The sequence below is a fragment of the Mandrillus leucophaeus genome, unplaced genomic scaffold (assembly GCF_000951045.1).
Source record: "Mandrillus leucophaeus isolate KB7577 unplaced genomic scaffold, Mleu.le_1.0 Scaffold587, whole genome shotgun sequence".
NCBI lineage: Eukaryota > Metazoa > Chordata > Mammalia > Primates > Cercopithecidae > Mandrillus > Mandrillus leucophaeus.
In genome coordinates this window covers 1,942,908-1,961,371 of record NW_012106330.1, presented here as the reverse complement: position 1 = coordinate 1,961,371, position 18,464 = coordinate 1,942,908, and positions in this window count along the sequence as shown.

The window sequence follows — 18,464 nt, the reverse complement described above, 5'->3', positions numbered from 1 at the left end:
TTTCAGCTTCTATTTTAGATTTGGGGGTACATGTGCAGGTTTAATGAGCTTTTCATAAAATTCAACATCCCTTCAGGATAAAAAATCTTCAACAAACTAGGCATCAAAGGAACATAACTCAAGATAATAAGAACCATCTATGACAAACCCACAGCCAACATCATACTGAAAGGGCAAAAATTAAGTAGAAAGCTGAAACTGGATCCTTTCCTTACTCCTTATATGAAAATTAATTCAAGATGGATTAGAGACTTAAATGTTAGACCTAATACCATAAAAATCCTAGAGGAAAACCTAGGTAGTACCATTCAGGACATAGGCATGGGCAAAGACTTCATGTCTAAAACAACAAAAGCAACGGCAACAAAAGCCAAAATTGACAAATGGGATCTAATTAAACTAAAGAGCTTCTGCACTGCAAAAGAAACTACCATCAGAGTGAACAGGCAACCTACAGAATGGGAGAAAATTTTTGCAATCTACTCATCTGACAAAGGGCTAATATCCAGAACCTACAAAGAACTCAAACAAATGTACAAGAAAAAAACAAACAACCCCATCAAAAAGTGGGCAAACGATATGAACAGACATTTCTCAAAAGAAGACATTCATACAGCCAACAGACACATGAAAAAATGCTCATCATCACTGGCCATCAGAGAAATGCAAATCAAAACCACAATGAGATACCATCTCACACCAGTTAGAATGGCGATCATTAAAAAGTCAGGAAACAACAGGTGCTGGAGAGGATGTGGAGAAATAGGAACACTTTTACACTGTTGGTGGGATTGTAAACTAGTTCAACCATTATGGAAAACAGTATGGCGATTCCTCAAGGATCTAGAACTAGATGTACCATATGACCCAGCCATCCCATTACTGGGTATATACCCAAAGGATTATAAATCATGCTGCTATAAAGACACATGCACACGTATGTTTATTGCGGCACTATTCACAATAGCAAAGACTTGGAATCAACCCAAATGTCCATCAGTGACAGACTGGATTAAGAAAATGTGGCACATATACACCATGGAATACTATGCAGCCATAAAAAAGGATGAGTTTGTGTCCTTTGTAGGGACATGGATGCAGCTGGAAACCATCATTCTTAGCAAACTATCACAAGAACAGAAAACCAAACACCGCATGTTCTCACTCATAGGTGGGAACTGAACAATGAGATCACTTGGACTCGGGAAGGGGAACATCACACACCGGGGCCTATCATGGGGAGGGGGGAGGGGGGAGGGATTGCATTGGGAGTTATACCTGATGTAAATGACGAGTTAATGGGTGCTGACGAGTTGATGCGTGCAGCACAGCAACATGGCACAAGTATACATATGTAACAAACCTGCACGTTATGCACATGTACCCTAGAACTCAAAGTATAATAATAAAAAAATAAAAAGTAAAAAAAATAAAATAAAAAAACTGGAATCATTCCCCTTGAAAACTGGAACAAGACAAGGATGTCCACTCTCATCATTCTTATTCAACATTGTCCTGGAAGTCCTAGTCAGAGCAATCAGGTAAGAGAAAGAAATAAAAGACATTTTAATAGGAAAAGAAGAAGTCAAAAGATCTCTCTTTGTTGACAATATGAGTATATACTTAGAAAACCCTAAAGACTCTTTGAAAAGGCTTCTGGAAGTAATCAACAACTTCGCTAAAGTGTCAGGATACAAAATCAATGTACAACAATTGGTAGCATTTCTGTACACCAATAACATCCAGCTGACAGCCAAATCCAGAATGCAATTCCATTTACAATAGCCACACATACATACATACATACATACACACACACACACACACACACACCAAAGTAGAATTAGAAGGAAATTTTTTCAACCTATAAAAGGGTGTCTATGAAAAATCCACAGGGGTGGGGCATGGTGGCTTACACCTGCTATCCCAGCATATTAGGTGGCCAAGATCTCTACAAGGGGAACTACAAAACACAGAAGAAAGATATTGTAGCTGACACAAACAAATGGAAGACCATCCCATGCTCATTGATCAGAAGAATTAATATTATTAAAATGATCATGCTACCCAAAGAAATCTGCAGATTCAACACAGGCCCTATCAAAATACCAACATCATTTTTCATAGAATTGGTAAAAACAATCCTAAAATTCTTATGAAACCAAAAGAGAGTCTGAATAACTAAAGTAATCCTAAGCAAAAAAACCCCAAAAAACAAAAAACAAAACAAACCTAGAGGCTTTTTTACAGTACATTATGTTACTTGACTTCAAATTATACTACAAGGCTATATCAGAAATAGACACACAGATCAATGGAACAGAATAGAAAACTCAGAAATAAAGCCACATATTTACAGCCAACTGATCTTTGACAAAATTGACAATAATGTACACTGGAGAAGAGATGCCTTTTTAAATAAATGGTGCTGGGAAAACTGGATTGCCATATGCAGAAGAAACTGGACCCTTATCTCGCACCATATAGAAAACACAACTCAAGATGGATTAAATACTTAAATGTGAGGCCTAAAACCATAAAAATCCTGGAAGAAATCCTAAGGAAAACTCTTCTGTTCACTGGCCTAGGCAAATAATTCATGACTAAGATCTCAAAAGCACAAACAACAACAACAGCATAGACAAATAGGACTTGATTAAATTAAAAAGCTTCTGCACAAATAAGAAATAATCAACAAAGTGAACAGACAACCTGAAGAATGGGAGAAAATATTTGAAAAATATGCATCTGGCAAGGGCAAGAAACTCACATAACAGCAGCAAAACTAAATAATCTCATTAAAAAGTAGCAGTTGATAAGAATAGACATTTTTTTCAAAAGAAGACATACAAATAGCCAATAGGTATATGAACAAATGCTCAACATCACCACTCATCAGAGAAACGCAAATTAAAATCTCAATGAGACATTCTCATTGACTCCACTCAGAATGGCCATTATTAGAAAGTCAGAAAATAACATGCTGGTGAGTTGGCAGACATAAGTGAACTCATACACTATTGGTGGGAATGTAAATTAGGACAATCTCTGTGGAAAACAGTATGGAGATTTCTCAAAGAACTTAAGACAGAACTACTATTTGATCCAGCAGTCCTACTACTTGGTACCTACCCAAAGGAAAAGAAATCATTACATTGCACTCGTATGTTTATCATAGCACAATCCACAATGGCAAAGATATGGAATCAACCTATGTGTCCATCACAGATAACTGGATAAAGAAAATACGATGTATATATACACAACGGAATACTACACAGCTATAAAAAAGAATGAAATCATGTTTTTTTTTGGGGCAAAATGAATGGAATTGGAGGTCATTATCTTCAGTGAAAGAAGCCAGACACAGAAAGACAAATATTGCATGTTCTCATTCATAACTGGGTGCTAAAAAATGTATACCCATGGACATAGAGAGTGGAATGATAGACAATAGAGACTCAGAAAGGTGAGGGGGTGCAAAGGGGGTAGATAATGATAAATTACTTAATGCTACAATGTACATTATTCAGGTGATGGATACCCTAAAAGCCCTGATCTGACCCTCACTTAATTTGTGCATGTAATGAAATTGTACTTGTGCCACATAAATTTATATAATAAAAATGTATATATGTCAATTGCAATGTGGATTTTATTTAAATCTTGATTAACACAAATTAGTAAGATATTATAACATGAAACAATTGGAAGTTTTAGCACTGAGTGGCTATTTGATGATATTAAGAAATTATTGTTAGGCCAGGTGTAGTGGCTCATGCCTGTAATCCTAGCACTTTGGGAGGCTGAGCTGGAAGAAGCACTTGAGCCCGGAGTTCAAGACCAGCAGGATAACATAGTGAGACCTTGTCTTCACACACAAAAAACCCCAACAAATTAGCCAGGCATGGTGGCGTGAGCTTGTAGTCCTAGCTATTCAGGAGACTGAGCCTTGGAGGGGGAGGCTATAGTGAGCTGTGACTGCACCACAGAACTCCAGCCTGAGCAACAGAGCAAGACCCTGTCTCAAAAAAATAAATTTATTAAATAAAATATATTATTGTTAAATTGTTTTAAAGTATGTTAATGGTATTGTGATTATGCTAAAATAAGAGTCCTTATCTTTTAGATAATACATACTGAAATATTTGTAAGTAAAGTAACATCGTATATGTGATTTACCTTAAAATAATACCAGAGAGTGGGGGCATATGCATGAGAGTGTGGATGAAATCTGATTGACTAGGGGTTGATGTTTTCAGGGGCAAGTGATGCGTACATGCAGAGTTCATTCTGTAGGCTTTTGTGTATGTCCCAAATTCTCCATAATAAGCTTTTCAAAAATGTATTTAGGCTTTTAAGATGCTTTAAATTTTATATAAAGTATTGAGGTATTTCTTTTGAGTATAAGTTTAATTTTTAATGCTTCAAAGAATAAGCTCTATATTCCCAAGGCTCTCCAGGAAACACAGAATAAAAACTAAATGCATGTTAACAATAAAATTCCTGCAATTTTCTCTTAATTCCATAATATAACACAGTATGTTCATTAAACCTCTACTTTTCCTTATTCTGTTCTTCCAGGCTAGAATGCCCTCTTCCTCCTCCTCTCTATCAGAGCCTTATTGGTTCATATACTTCAATTCTCAAGTATTCCATAAAATCTTGTGAAATTTATTCAAGCCTAGAAGAATCTCTCCCTTCTATGGAAGTGTCCAATAGCAAGTCACATGTATTTCATTTAACAGCACATAGTAATGTATGTTCATTTTTAGTATATATTTTTTTCTCCAGTTAATTATAATCTATTTTAAGGTAGCAATTGCATCTTATCCTCTGTTAACTCTATGCTTCACAAAAGTCTGCACAGTCTTTAGTACACAGCAGGCTCTTAACGAATTCAAATACAACTGAAAATAGCTATTTGGTTAATGGTTACTACTAAATATGATTGTTGTTAGGTTAGTGATTGTGCTACAGCATAGATAAAACAATAATATTAACACTACAACATACTAATAAACATAAACTATTATGATTATATGGATAAAATTGCTGTTAGGCACAGTATTTAGTTTTTGTAGTTTAACATATGATATAATGCTAGAGCTTAAAGGTTCAAAAAAAATCAGTGGTAGTCTATAAATCCAGACATCAACTGTGGTTGTAATTTGTACAGTTTGGTTGAACATAGACAAAGACTGTTAAACTCCAAAGCAGGTCAGATTCTTTTACCACGTTAACCGGCCTTTAACATGGTCTCAGTGATGTGTTTTGTGCAATAAACATGTCAGGCATATCCAAATCAGGGAAATAATGCTGAAGTACCAGTTTCGCTTCAGCAATATTTCTGAGGGAGGCAAGGGTAGAGCAAGGGGTCCAGTAGTAAAGTAAAAGGCCCAGCTATCAGGAGGATTAGGTAATATTTATGCCTCTGTCAATGGCCTTAATGTAACCTAGTGGATGTTAGTTTTCTCTCTGTTTCAGTTTTCTTCTCTCCAAAAAGGGATGATGCCTTACAAGGATGTTGAAGGGATTAAATAACATATGTATCAAACTCCAAGATACAAGATAGAAAGAATTACAAGCATAGCTTTAAAAATTATATCTGTATTTTCTGGGGTAAAAATTTTAACACAAAACATTGAAAAAAATGTTATTATTTTGAATTTGTACTCTTTGGAAAACATGTTTTTCATCGGTTGGGGAAAAGTGATGAAATTATTAGATTTCTATTTCTCAATATATTTTGAACATTAAAATGTTGCTATGTGAATAAACAACTCCTGAAAACAAACTGTTAATCAAAAAGGGCCAAATCCAAGTTCAAGCATGCCATTTTGACAACATATTTTTTAAATGCCTCACAAGAAAAAAACAACCATCTTAACTACAGTAAAAACTTGTTCCTAAAGAAAAATCAAATGATTGCATATTGTGTTCACAAAATATTGCATTTGCAGTCTAAAATGCTGAAAAAAGTTATAAATGTATTAACAGATTCTCAAAAAAGAGCTAATGATAACAATAAAAACTCAACATAGGGATTATAATAATAATGGGTTACCTTGGGTACACCAAAGTGTACCCAAGTACTATATAAAGCATTGTACATGCATTATTTGATTTGGTTATTCTAAAACAATGATATGAGGCAGGTATAATTACAATTCTTATTTTGCAGGTCAGGAAATTGAGGCTTTGAGAGGTTAATTACCTGTAGATGGTCACTCAGCTAGAAAGTCAGAACCTGCACCATCTGTCTTACTGTGGTGTTAGCTCTCAATTAAAACACTGTATCATACATAAGAATGAATGGAAAACAAAAGTTTTACAAGTGAAAAGGTGAACGAAGACCTAATGAAAGTGGATTTAGAAATATATGATGTTTTCTTCATTATTAATTATAATTTAAGTCAATAGTGTGTCCAACTTTCTAGGACAAAATCTCAATTCTCACCTTTTTTCATATAATTTTTTCAAAAATTTTTATTTTTTATAGTTTAGAACAGCTAACCAAGCTTGACAGGACAACTAAACTTTCCATGGGTTAAAATAAATGAAAATCTTGATCAGACTAACATTGAATAAAACTAAACTAAAAAACCAGTCCCTATCTCTAGGCTTTTGAACTTCCTGATTGCTTTACATAGTAACTGAATATTGTTTAGTTGTGATTCAATCAGAACCAGGAAGTTTTAGAAGATATTTGGGGAATAACTGGAACTATATTAATAGAATACTGATTGTCATAAAACCCTTTTAAGCCTGAAGAGAACAAGACATACTATACAACAACATTTAAAGCTTAACAGCTAAACAGAATAGTAAATTAAACCTTAATAAATTCATAAGTTTCACAAATATTTTAGGTTTGGAATAGTCAGTGGGGCACAATATTTTTATACTGAACTGAGCTTATAAAATAATATTTTTGGAATTATGGGGAAAACATTCAGTCAAGTCTCTTTTGACCCTTGCAAACTTGTAAATCATTTAAACTTTAGAGAACTAGTTCATGATTTAAAGACTGAAAACTCTAGCTACCTCACATATAATTGAATCTGGAATATTTACACATTTAAATGCCTAACTATAGGTAAACATTTATCCTTTTGGGAGAGGGCCAGGTGGAAGGGCCTCATGGCAAAATAACAACGTTAAGTCCCGGATATCTGACTGTACTGCCAGTGCCACCCAGTCTTAAAAATACTGCTGGATCGTCATCATCATCCTTAGTCAATATTTACTAAGCTTTTTATGACAGCAGTGGCATTAGAAAGTTTATAGAAATCAAAACTAGCTTAAAGATCTCAGTTTATTAGATCTTGTACTGTATGTTTAACATTTATTGTTTTTGCAATTAATGAATCAGAATGTTCCTGAACAAAGGTCTTCAATTATTAGCTATTATTTTCATTTGCCAAACTTTTTAACTAGTTTAGATTCAGTAAAAAACTTTAATTCATTTATTAACGCATATGTGTCACGTAGAGAAAAAGAAAACATCTATAATTAAAATATACTAAATAAACCTAATTAAACTGAGTGAAATTTATTGAAATATGAAGGAATTCTCTCCTCTCATTATCATTTCTGACTACAGCTAATGTTCACAGTATTGAATTATTTTAAAAAGGCACCCTCTTCATCTCTAACCAGTCACAGAACCCTGTTTCTACATCAAGTTGAAGAAGAATGTTAGGTTAATAGTTCTTTTAAAGTTGGTAGTATTTTTTTAACATCTTATTTTACTTTTAAAAAGTGCTTGAAATACTGCCATGTAAAATACCTTCAAAAACAGTTAAAAATATTTGGCAAACATAAAATGTAAGTGAAGTTATCATTTATATGTATATTTTACATAACACAGGTGAATCAAGTCTACTCTGGAATTTAATTCCCTTATAAATCCTGCCTTTTGTAAAGCACAACACTAATAAAATCTATTTAAAAAATTAATCACATTGTCATAAATAGATATAACAAAACATGGATCAGTTTTTCATTATCAATTTTAAGCACTAAGCTTAATTTGTGCAGGTTACCATGCATGAGTCTTTTCAAAATTTACAAACTCATTGATATAATATACAAAAGTAATACATGTACATAAAAAATTTTAAAATTCAAACACTTTATTAGGGTATGAAAGGAAAGTTAAAGTCTTCTCTCACTTACCATGGATGTAAGAAATCTGACTGTTAGACTCAGTCTCACTTCCCAGGCAACCTGCTGTTAAGTTTCTAATGTATCACAATGGTTAAACACATACATATATTAATACATACTCACTCATTCAAAACACTTATTGAGCATCAAAGACGTGCGAAGCAGTGATTCAGGTATAAGATTCAGTAGGAAGAAAAAAACAAAATCCTAAAGGACAATCCATAAACACAGTACAGTGTCGTGTAAGCATGTCTATTATGAAAAAAAAAATAATAAAGGAGGGTAACAAATAGAGTGATGTAGTAACAGGGTACGCTATTTTAGATAGTGTGATCTTGTGATATTGAAGCAGAAAGTTGAACAAAGTAAAGGAACAGACTCATGTGACATTCTGGGGGTAGAACACTCCAGGCAGAGAAAACACATGGCAGGGCGCTGGGATGGGAGCACACCTAGAATATTTGAGTTATTAAGGGACCTCGTGTGGCTAGAGTGAACCAAGAGTAGAAACATGTTAAAAAATAAGGTTAGAGAGGTAGCCAGGGGCTAGAGTATATGTATATGTGTACAAACATCCATTTTATAAGTAATATCACAACACACATCTGGGGTCATAAAATTAAATATTTACAAGGTCGAGGAAGATGACTTTAAATTCACAAAGTAGGTGGAATAGAAAGTGGTGCAATGGCAAGTGCATGCCCCTTTTAGAGAGGGTAATTTTTACTTAGCCCTAGTCAATTGTTGAAATGCATAAGTGATGGTTAATTTCATGTGTCAACTTGGCTAGGCTATGGTAATGAGATATTTGGTCAAACAGCAATCTAGATGCTGCTGTGAAGGGATTTTATTTTTTTTGTTTTTGTTTTTGTTTTGCTGTGATTAACATGTTTAATTAGTAGACTTTGAGTACAATAGACTGCCTCTATAATTATGAGTAGACCTTATCCTATCAGTGGAAGACTGAGGTCCCCTAAGGAGGAAGAAATTCTGCATCTTGAGACTCAAGGCCACAACATCTGCTAAGTGCGGTGACTCACACCTGTAATCCCAACACTGGGAAGTTGAGGTGAGAGGACTGCTTGAGCTCAGGAGTTCAAGACTAGCCTGGGCAACATAGTGAGACTTTGTCTCTATTTTTTTTTTTTTTAATTAGTGCTCACCTCTGGCACGTATACTAAAATTAGAACCATACAGAGAAGACTAGCATGGCCCCTGTGTAAGCATGACAGGCAAGTTCGTGAAGCATTTCATATTTTTGGGAGAAAACTTTTGCAATCTATCCATCTAACAAAGAGCTAATATCCAGAACCGACAAGGAACTTAAACAAATTTACAAGAAAAAAAAACCTCATCAAAAAATGGGCAAAGGATATGAACAGACACTTCTCAAAACAAGACACTTATGTGGCCAACAAATATATGAAAAGAAGCTCATCATCACTGGTCATTAGAGAAATGCAAATCCCACAGTCAGATACCATCTCACACCAGTTAGAATGGTGATCATTAAAAAGACAGGAAACAACAGATGCTGGAGAGGATGTGGAGAAATAGGAACGCTTTTACACTGTTGGTGGGAGTGTAAATTTGTTCAACCATTTTGGAAAACAGTGTGGTGATTTCTCTAGGATCTAGAACCAGAAATACCATTTGGCCCAGCGATCCCATTACTGGGTATGTACCCAAAGGATTATAAATCATGCTACTATAAAGACATATGCACACGTATGTTTATTGTGGCACTAGTCACAATAGCAAAGACTTGGAACGAACCCAAATGCCCATCAATAATAGACTGGATAAAGAAAATGTAGCACATATACACCATGGAATACAATGCAGCTATAAAGAAGACCGAGTTCAGGGTCGGGTGCGGTGGCTCATGCCTGTAATCCCAGCACTTTGGGAGGCCGAGGCGGGTGGATCACCTGAGATAAGGAGTTTGAGACCAGCCTGGCCAACATGGCGAAACCCTGTTTCTACTAAAAATACAAAAATTACCCAGGCATGGTAGCGGGCACCTGTAATCTCAGCTACTCGGGAGGCTGAGGCAGGAGAATCACTTGAACCTGCACTCCAGCCTGGACAACAGATCGAGACTTGGTCTCAAAAAAACAAACAAAAAAGAATGAGTTCATGCCCTTTGCAGGGACATGGATGAAGCTAGAAACCATCATTCTCAGCAAACTAACACCAGAATAGAAAACCAAACACCACATGTTCTCACTCATAAGTGGGAGTTGAACAGTGAGAACACATGGACACAGGGAGGGGACCATCACACACCGGGGCCTGTTGGAGGCTGGGGGGCAAGGGGAGGGATAGCATTAGGAGAAATACCTAATGTAGACAATGGGTTGATGGGTGCAGCAAATCACCATGGCATATGTACACCTGTGTAACAAACCTGCATGTTCTGCACATGTATCCCAGAACTTAAAGTATAATTTAAAAAAAAATAAAATAAAACTAGGCATGGTGGCAAGTGCCTGTAGTCCTAGCTACTCGGGAGGCTGAGGCGGGAGGATCACTTGAGCATGGGAGTTTGAAGCTGCAGTAAGCTATGATTATGCCACTGCACTCCAGCCTAGGAAACAGAGCGAGACCCTGACTCAAAAATAACAAATTTTAAAAAGTACAACATCAACCCTTCACTGGTTTTGCAGCCTGATGGCTTGCCCTGAGATTTTTCAGACTTGCCAGGCCCCACAATTCTTTAAGCCAACTTCTTAAAACAAATCTTTTGCCCTATTTATATACAGTCTATTGATTCTCTTTCTCTGAAGACCCTGAATAATAAACATGTCATACTATAATCCTAAGGGTCCCACATTGCCAGATCTCCTAGATCTCATCTTGGCAATGAATTTAATATATTTTTTCCAATGATATGCAGACCAAACAAAGCATCCACGCAAAATATTTTAATTTATTTTTTCATTCTAAGAATAATGCTGCAATGAACACTGGATAATGATATTATTTCCTAAGTTTTTTTTAATTCTAAATTTTAAGAAAGGTAAAATCCAAACAAATGTTTCCAATGATAGTTTTCAAATATGAGCACTGTAGGTCTAAAAAAAAAGAATTTTTTTTTGGTAGGTGATATATTTGCTTTATTATATGGAGACCCCATTTTGACCCACACCCGTGTAAATAACTAACCTACATGCTAGACTAGGTTCATATCATCTCAAATCATTCATTCATTCACACATTTGTCAATGACTTCTTCTTATATGCATTGCACAAAAAAAAAACTGTGCAGGAGACACTTTACATCTGAAGAAACTTTCAATCTCGTGTTAAATTTGATTGTTTATTCATTTGTTGATATATATTTACTGAAGTCTTGCTATACATAAAGAACAGAAGCACTAGTAGGGGAATTAAGACACACATTCATAGAACTATTGGACAAGAAAGCATGAGGTATGTATTGCTAGAGAGCCACTGTGAATAACTATGATAGGAATTTTACATAGTGAGATCACTTCTAATGGACAAGATTAGAAAAGGATTAATAGAATAGCTGTTATTTAAATTATGATGCGAAGCCTCAATAAAAATGGGATAGGCAGAGATGGAGTAGTCCAGGAGGAAAAGATGACATATGTGAAAGCACTGAAGTGGGAAATTGTTGGGTGTGTCCATGAAATACTGAACAATCTATTTTGGAAGTGCACATAATAGTCAATTCAGTGTAACAAATACTTGTTGAGCACTTACTATGTGTGAAGCAATATGCCAGTGACACAAATATGAATGAAACTGGGAAGCAAAAAGATGATTGGTGAAATATTAAATTAGAAACAGGGCCAGGTGCGGTGGCTCACGCCTGTAATCCCAGCACTTTGGGAGGCCGAGGTGGGCAGACCACGAGGTCAGGAGATCGAGACCATCCTGGCTAACACGGTGAAACCCCGTTTCTACTAAAATACAAAAAAAAAAAAAAATTAGCCAGGCATGGTGGCGGGTGCCTGTAGTCCCAGCTACTTGGGAAGTTGAGGCAGGAGAATGGCATGAACCTGGGAGGCAGAGGTTGCAGTGAACCGAGATCACGCCACTACACTCCAGCCTGGGCAACAGAGTGAGATTGTCTCAAAAACAAAACAAAACAAAACAGAACAGAGATGGCAGCAATATCGAGGAAGTTCATGAATGTTACATTAAAGAGTTTGGATTTTATTATATATGTAATGTGGTATTGTTAAATACTATTGATGACTGAATGAGAGGGTGAAAATAAAGTTTCAGGAATCTTAAGAGAAGTAACGATGGAGAAGACAAGTAGACAAAGTAGCAAAAAAAGCTTGGTCATGAAATTATTCAGGTGTAGTCTAAGTAGGAAAAGGCAAAAGTAATAATGATTGCAAGGAAAAATCTAGCAAAAGTTGGTTAGAAGTTAAATTTAAGAAAGTGATGAATCAAAGATTACCTATGTAGGAGGCAACTGCCACCTGTGGACCTATAATAATAGTGATTCTGAGTGCCAAGACCAAGGGAAACACTGCACTTTTAAAATGTAACAAAATATAAAATTATATTTTTCTCAAGCTAATAGAAATAATGTTTAGAAACATCAAATTCCAGGACTTATAATTAGCAAGCCCATTCTAATACAAACTCTGGGTCCTTTGCTAGGCACAACCATTGAGTGACAAAATATTTTGTTAAATGCTCTTAAAAGGAGGTTGAGTCACTTTGTAGAATAACAACTAGCAGTTGAGAGCTATACATGTTGAAATTTAGTTTTATTCTTATAACTTACTGTGTTGAATAAGGCGCAGAAAATCATGAAAACTGATAATGCCAAAAAACGTCCTTCTGGATAGAAAGTTATAGAAGATTTAAATTTACTTCAGTAGCAATAACCTCTTTACTAATTTAATTGTCTTATATCTCAAGACAGCAAAAATTTGTAAGTGATTTTATAAATTACACTTAGTAATATATTTCCTTGGCACAGTGCTTTACAGTTTTCAAAAACATTCAGATATATCATCTCACTGGTTTTCGTATTAAGCAGGTCAGATATTATTGATGTTTACAGGTGAGGCAACCGACATTCAGAAGTTAAGTCACTTAGTAAATGCCATATTCTGTAAGTTGAGAGGAAGAAGAGACGAATGCTTAATAAATATAGTCCAAATCACTGGACATGTAGAAAATGTATACTTTAATTTTTTAAACTGTTTTAATTTTATTTTTGTTTTACATTCCAGAGTCACCAATAAATATATACATAGTGACTTGAATAGTGAAGCCAGCTGTAAATTTTTAAATTTAAAGGCCCTGAAAATAGATATAACTTAATGGCATAAAAAGACTGTTTGACTCTAAATGTTACTAAATAAAAATTTAATCTACTTCATATAAAGGGGTAACAAATTTCATAAAATGTGAGAAGTAGAAAAAGCTTCTCACATCAAAATTAAACAAACTGAAATCTAGCAAAAAACTTGTCTACAGTAATCAAAAAAAAAAAAAATCTGATTAATGCCAAAGATGGAAGTGTAATTCAAGTCTTCTTGTGTTCTTTTTAACCACAGCTGTTGCAGTATGGTACCATAATGTAGCTCCATAAATAGTTAATTATTAGAGAAAACAGAGGTGTGACAAAAATTTTATGTCACTGGGTAGGCCAATTGATTAGAATATACAACTAATGAAGTCAGGATCAAGGGTTCAACCCCACTCTTGATGAGGGATTTGCATTGAGAAAAATACTTCATGTATTTTTAGCTTCATGGCTATAGTTTGCATGCTATAATCACCAGTGACTTTTCTTACCAACTCGTAGTTCCAACCAAGAAAGCATATGGTTCAGTAAAAAACTATCACTACCATAAAAAAAAAAAAAAAAAAAAAAAAACCTCACGGATTCCAGTGACAATCAGCAGTATTTCTGATTGTTAAGGATAGTATATACACAGACCAAAAAAAGTATATAAAGAGAACAGGACCCATATTGAATAAAATTTACTACAGTAGTACAGAAAAAAATAAAGAATTTTACTTTCTTTTTGAGTATATTTCATCTGGCCTCTATCTTTATGGTTTCTATGACTTTTAAATGTATACTACAAACCCAGTAAGTAGGGTTAATGTTTATCCCACTTTTCACTATGTTAAACACGTATTTCATATAATTATTGTCAAAAAATACTAGTTCAATCATAGGAAACAAACTACCTTAAAAAGTGAAGCATTCTCTGCAACATTTATGTTCTAAAATGTCAAATTTACCATATTCTGAATGGCATTACAAATTCACACATGGAATCACACAAAATATAACAAAAATGTAAAGCACACTGACTGTTGTTAATTATAATATGTATAATAAATCCTATACTACTGCCACCAAACGACAAGGTCTAATTCTTGTCTAAACACTTTAATTTACACTTTCTTTAAGTGAAAGGAAATATAAGGAAGCACTATAAAATCAGCAAACATTGAAACAGGCATTCCCTCAATTAGAAAAGAATTTGTTATTATTATGTCTCCTGAACGTAGGAATGCAGCACTACAGGTTTATAACAACAGGAAAAAAATCATTACTAAATACAAATCTAATCCCTAAAAGTTTAAGATTCTTTCTTGATGGAACTGTCTAGATTTGATTAACGAAGGTGTTGCAAATGAATTTAGCATTTGCTATAGCAATCAGGAGGTACTAATATTTAATAATAGCACTTTTATAATATATGGAATTTATTTTAAATCTTGATATTGTTATTCCTCTCCTGCTATCTTTTCTGTTTTAATGCAAAAGAGCTATCAGCTACAGTGGTAAGTTTATTATCTCTACCCTCCCATCTCACTGGCCACTCCTCCTAACTGCTGAAAGAAACAAAAGGCCAAGGCTTCATTTTCTTAGCACTCAAAATATTCTAAAACTCAAAGGAAACAAACAGAATAAAGAAACTCATAAACCTGTATTTCCATATTTCCATTTTCCTTATTTCCATACAAGGGAATGGAATGTTTTTACCAGCAGTAGCTCTTACACTAAACTCAGAGGAAAAAAAAAAAAATGCCAGTATCACTAATTAGTAAAGAAGAAAAAAACTGGGGAGACAGAGTCTCACGCTGTTTCCCAGACTGGAATACACTGGTGTGATCTCCACCCACGGCAACCTCTGCCTCTTGTGATCAAGTGATCCTCCCACCTCAGTGATACGCCTACCTCAGCCTCCCAAGTAGCTGGGATTACAGGAACATGTCATGCCTTGCTAATTTTTGTATTTTTTGTAGAGACGGGGTTTGGTCATGTTGCCCAGGCTGGTTTTGAACTCCTGGACTCAAGCGATCCGCCATCCTCCCAAAGTGCTGGGATTACAGGCGTGAGCCACCATGTCCAGCCACTAATTAGTAAAATCAAAGGAAAGGTAGAAGGAAAGCCATCATCATATTTTAATCTGCCCCAAAAACGAAGAGCTGATCATACATCCTCCATTGTTTTGGCTGTTGGAGAGTTGAGAGTCAGAGTTGAAGCTTTCTCTTTTGCTGCTTCACAGTATACAGGCCGGCTGTATTCTGACTCACTCCTGGCTCTAGCTACCTGTTCTAATCCTATATTTTCCTACCCTTATTTTTTCTTAAATATTGGTAAATAACTTTCTCTGACAGTATACATGTATAAATGTATATGTAAATGTAAACTGATTTGGATAGTTGAAAGTATTGCTTGCCAGACATAATCCGTTATCTATGAGTTCTATCTATCTATTTAATCTATCTGAAAATTACGGAGTTAGTTTTAGGTTCCTTCACATAAAAAGGAACCTTTTCATTTCTTCTATAACATAAGAAAATTAGTAGAGAAACCTAATATCTCTATCAATTAGTTGTGTTTGACATACAGATAAGTAAGCATCATTTACTAGGTGTGGAAGAAATACTGTTTACTTTAATTTAAATCAAATTAAAATAGACTTTCAGCTTGCAGGAAACTTAAGCTTGGTTTTTTGGTAATTTCCTCCCCCTTCCTAGAGTTGTACATTACAGGAATCTTTTACTGATCCCATTTAAAATAAATTTCTGTATATCCTCACAGAGTGTGCTCTGTACCTTTAAAAAATGTGTAGTAAAATGACAACATAAAATTTACTATTTTAACCATTTTATCTGTACAACTTACTGGCAGTAAGTACACTGACAATATTGTACAATTATCACCATTATTCATTTCCACAACTTTTCATCATCCCACTCTGTGTACATCATGTAATTCCCCACTCTTATAACTCCCTATTCCCTTTCTTCAACTCCGGGTAACCTCTATTTTATTTTCTGTCTCTGTGAATTTGCCTATTTTAAGTACCTCATATAAGTGGAATCATACAATCTTTGTCTTTCTTATCTGATTTATTTCACTTAGCATAATGTCTTTAGGTTTGTCCATGTTAAAGCATATAGCAGAATTTCATTTGTTTTTGAATAATGAATAGTTAGATAATATTCCATTCTCTGTATATAGCACATTTTCTTTATTCATCTGCAGAGGGACACTTGGGTGGTTTCTACCTTTTGGTTAATATGAACAATGCTTTCATAAACACTGGTGTACAGTAACTGCTTGTCCTTACTTTCAATTCTTTTGAGTATATACCTAGGAGTGGGCTTGCTAGATCATATGGTAATTCTATGTTTGACCTTTGAGGGACCACTAAATTGTGTGCTACAGTGACTGCATCAATTTACATTCCCATCAGCAAAGCAGGAAAGTCCTCTGTATCTTTTTGTTTTAGGGGAAACATGGAATCTCCCTGGAAGATGCAACTTCCCTTACATTTTTGAGTGGATACCAAACATTCTTCCATGCATCACACATTGTGCAGGTCTCTTCTTATGATATATCTAGTGATATGCCACTCTTCATTCAATAGGAAGGATTTATCTGTTTTTGCATCATGCTCAGAACTGAGTGCTTCACTTCATTTAAGCATTTCACTTAAATAGTAACATTCCACTTTCTGATTTCAATCTCCTGTCTCTTCAGCTCTTGAATTATATATATATTTGTGTGTGTGTGTGTATATGTGTGTGTGTATATACATATATATATGTATATAAAATATATATATATATATTTTCTGACAGAGTTTCACTCTTGTTGCCCATGCTGGAGTGCAATGGTGCAATCTTGACTCACTGCAACCTCCACCTCCCAGGTTCAAGCGATTCTCCTACCTCAGCCTCCTGAGTAGCTGGGATTACAGGCATCCGCCCCTACGCCTGGATAATTTTTTGTATTTTTAGTAGAGACAGGGTTTTGCCATGTTGGCCAGGGTGGTCTCGAATTCCTGACCTCAGGTGATCTGCCCAACCTCTCATGTTCAGAAGCCAACACTGACCCCTACTTTATGCAGGGGGTGGGGGGTGTGGCTAATACTAATTGTGGCCTCAAATTTAGTAATACAGCTATTCTTAACTCCTTTACTACTGTCTCTGATCACAATTTGGCCAGCTTCTTTTTCAAGGTGAACTTTTCTGCAGATACTCTAAATTCCAACTCTTCCTACTTCCTCTGGAATCCTGCTCTATAAGAATTCTTTCTTTTGGCTTCTTCAAATTAGCCATAAATATACTCAAGTATTTGCTATTTTTCAAAAACAAAAATCCTTAACCTACGTTTCCTCTCTTCTCAGTTATCACAACCACCTTTCTTACTCAAGTTTCTTCAAGGACTGCTCTATTGTCCAAATTGCTATGCTTCTTTACCTCCTAATTACTCTTCAATTCACAGAAAACTGATGTCTATATCTAATACTCTACTGACTAAACTACTCTGTGGAAGTCACTAATGGCCACTGAATTTCCAATGTAAAGGATATCTTTGGTCCTTATCAGAGTTAACCACTGAGTAATATTTGACTCTTTTTTCCTTTGGGAAATCTTCTCTAGTTTCAGTGATATATTTTTTGGTCCTACTCATACCTCACTGATCTTTTGTTTTAAAAAGAAATATATCTTAACACTGGTTGATCAATAACAATAAACCAAACACTGTGCTCAGAGCTGAACACACTTAAAACAACCCTATAAGTAGGTACTATTATTCTCATTTTAAAGAAAGGAAAGGAGTTTGGTGAGGTTCATTTATACATGACCACACATGGCATGACTGTCTAATTGCAAATCCCAGTGGCTTTATTACATCACCAGAAATATTTTTTAAGTAGCAGTGAGAAAAGTAGTTGTGAAGCATATCTTTGAACCAATAATTACCAACCTCTACTTAGAAGAGATCATATAATCCTACTAGACTCATGTAGATT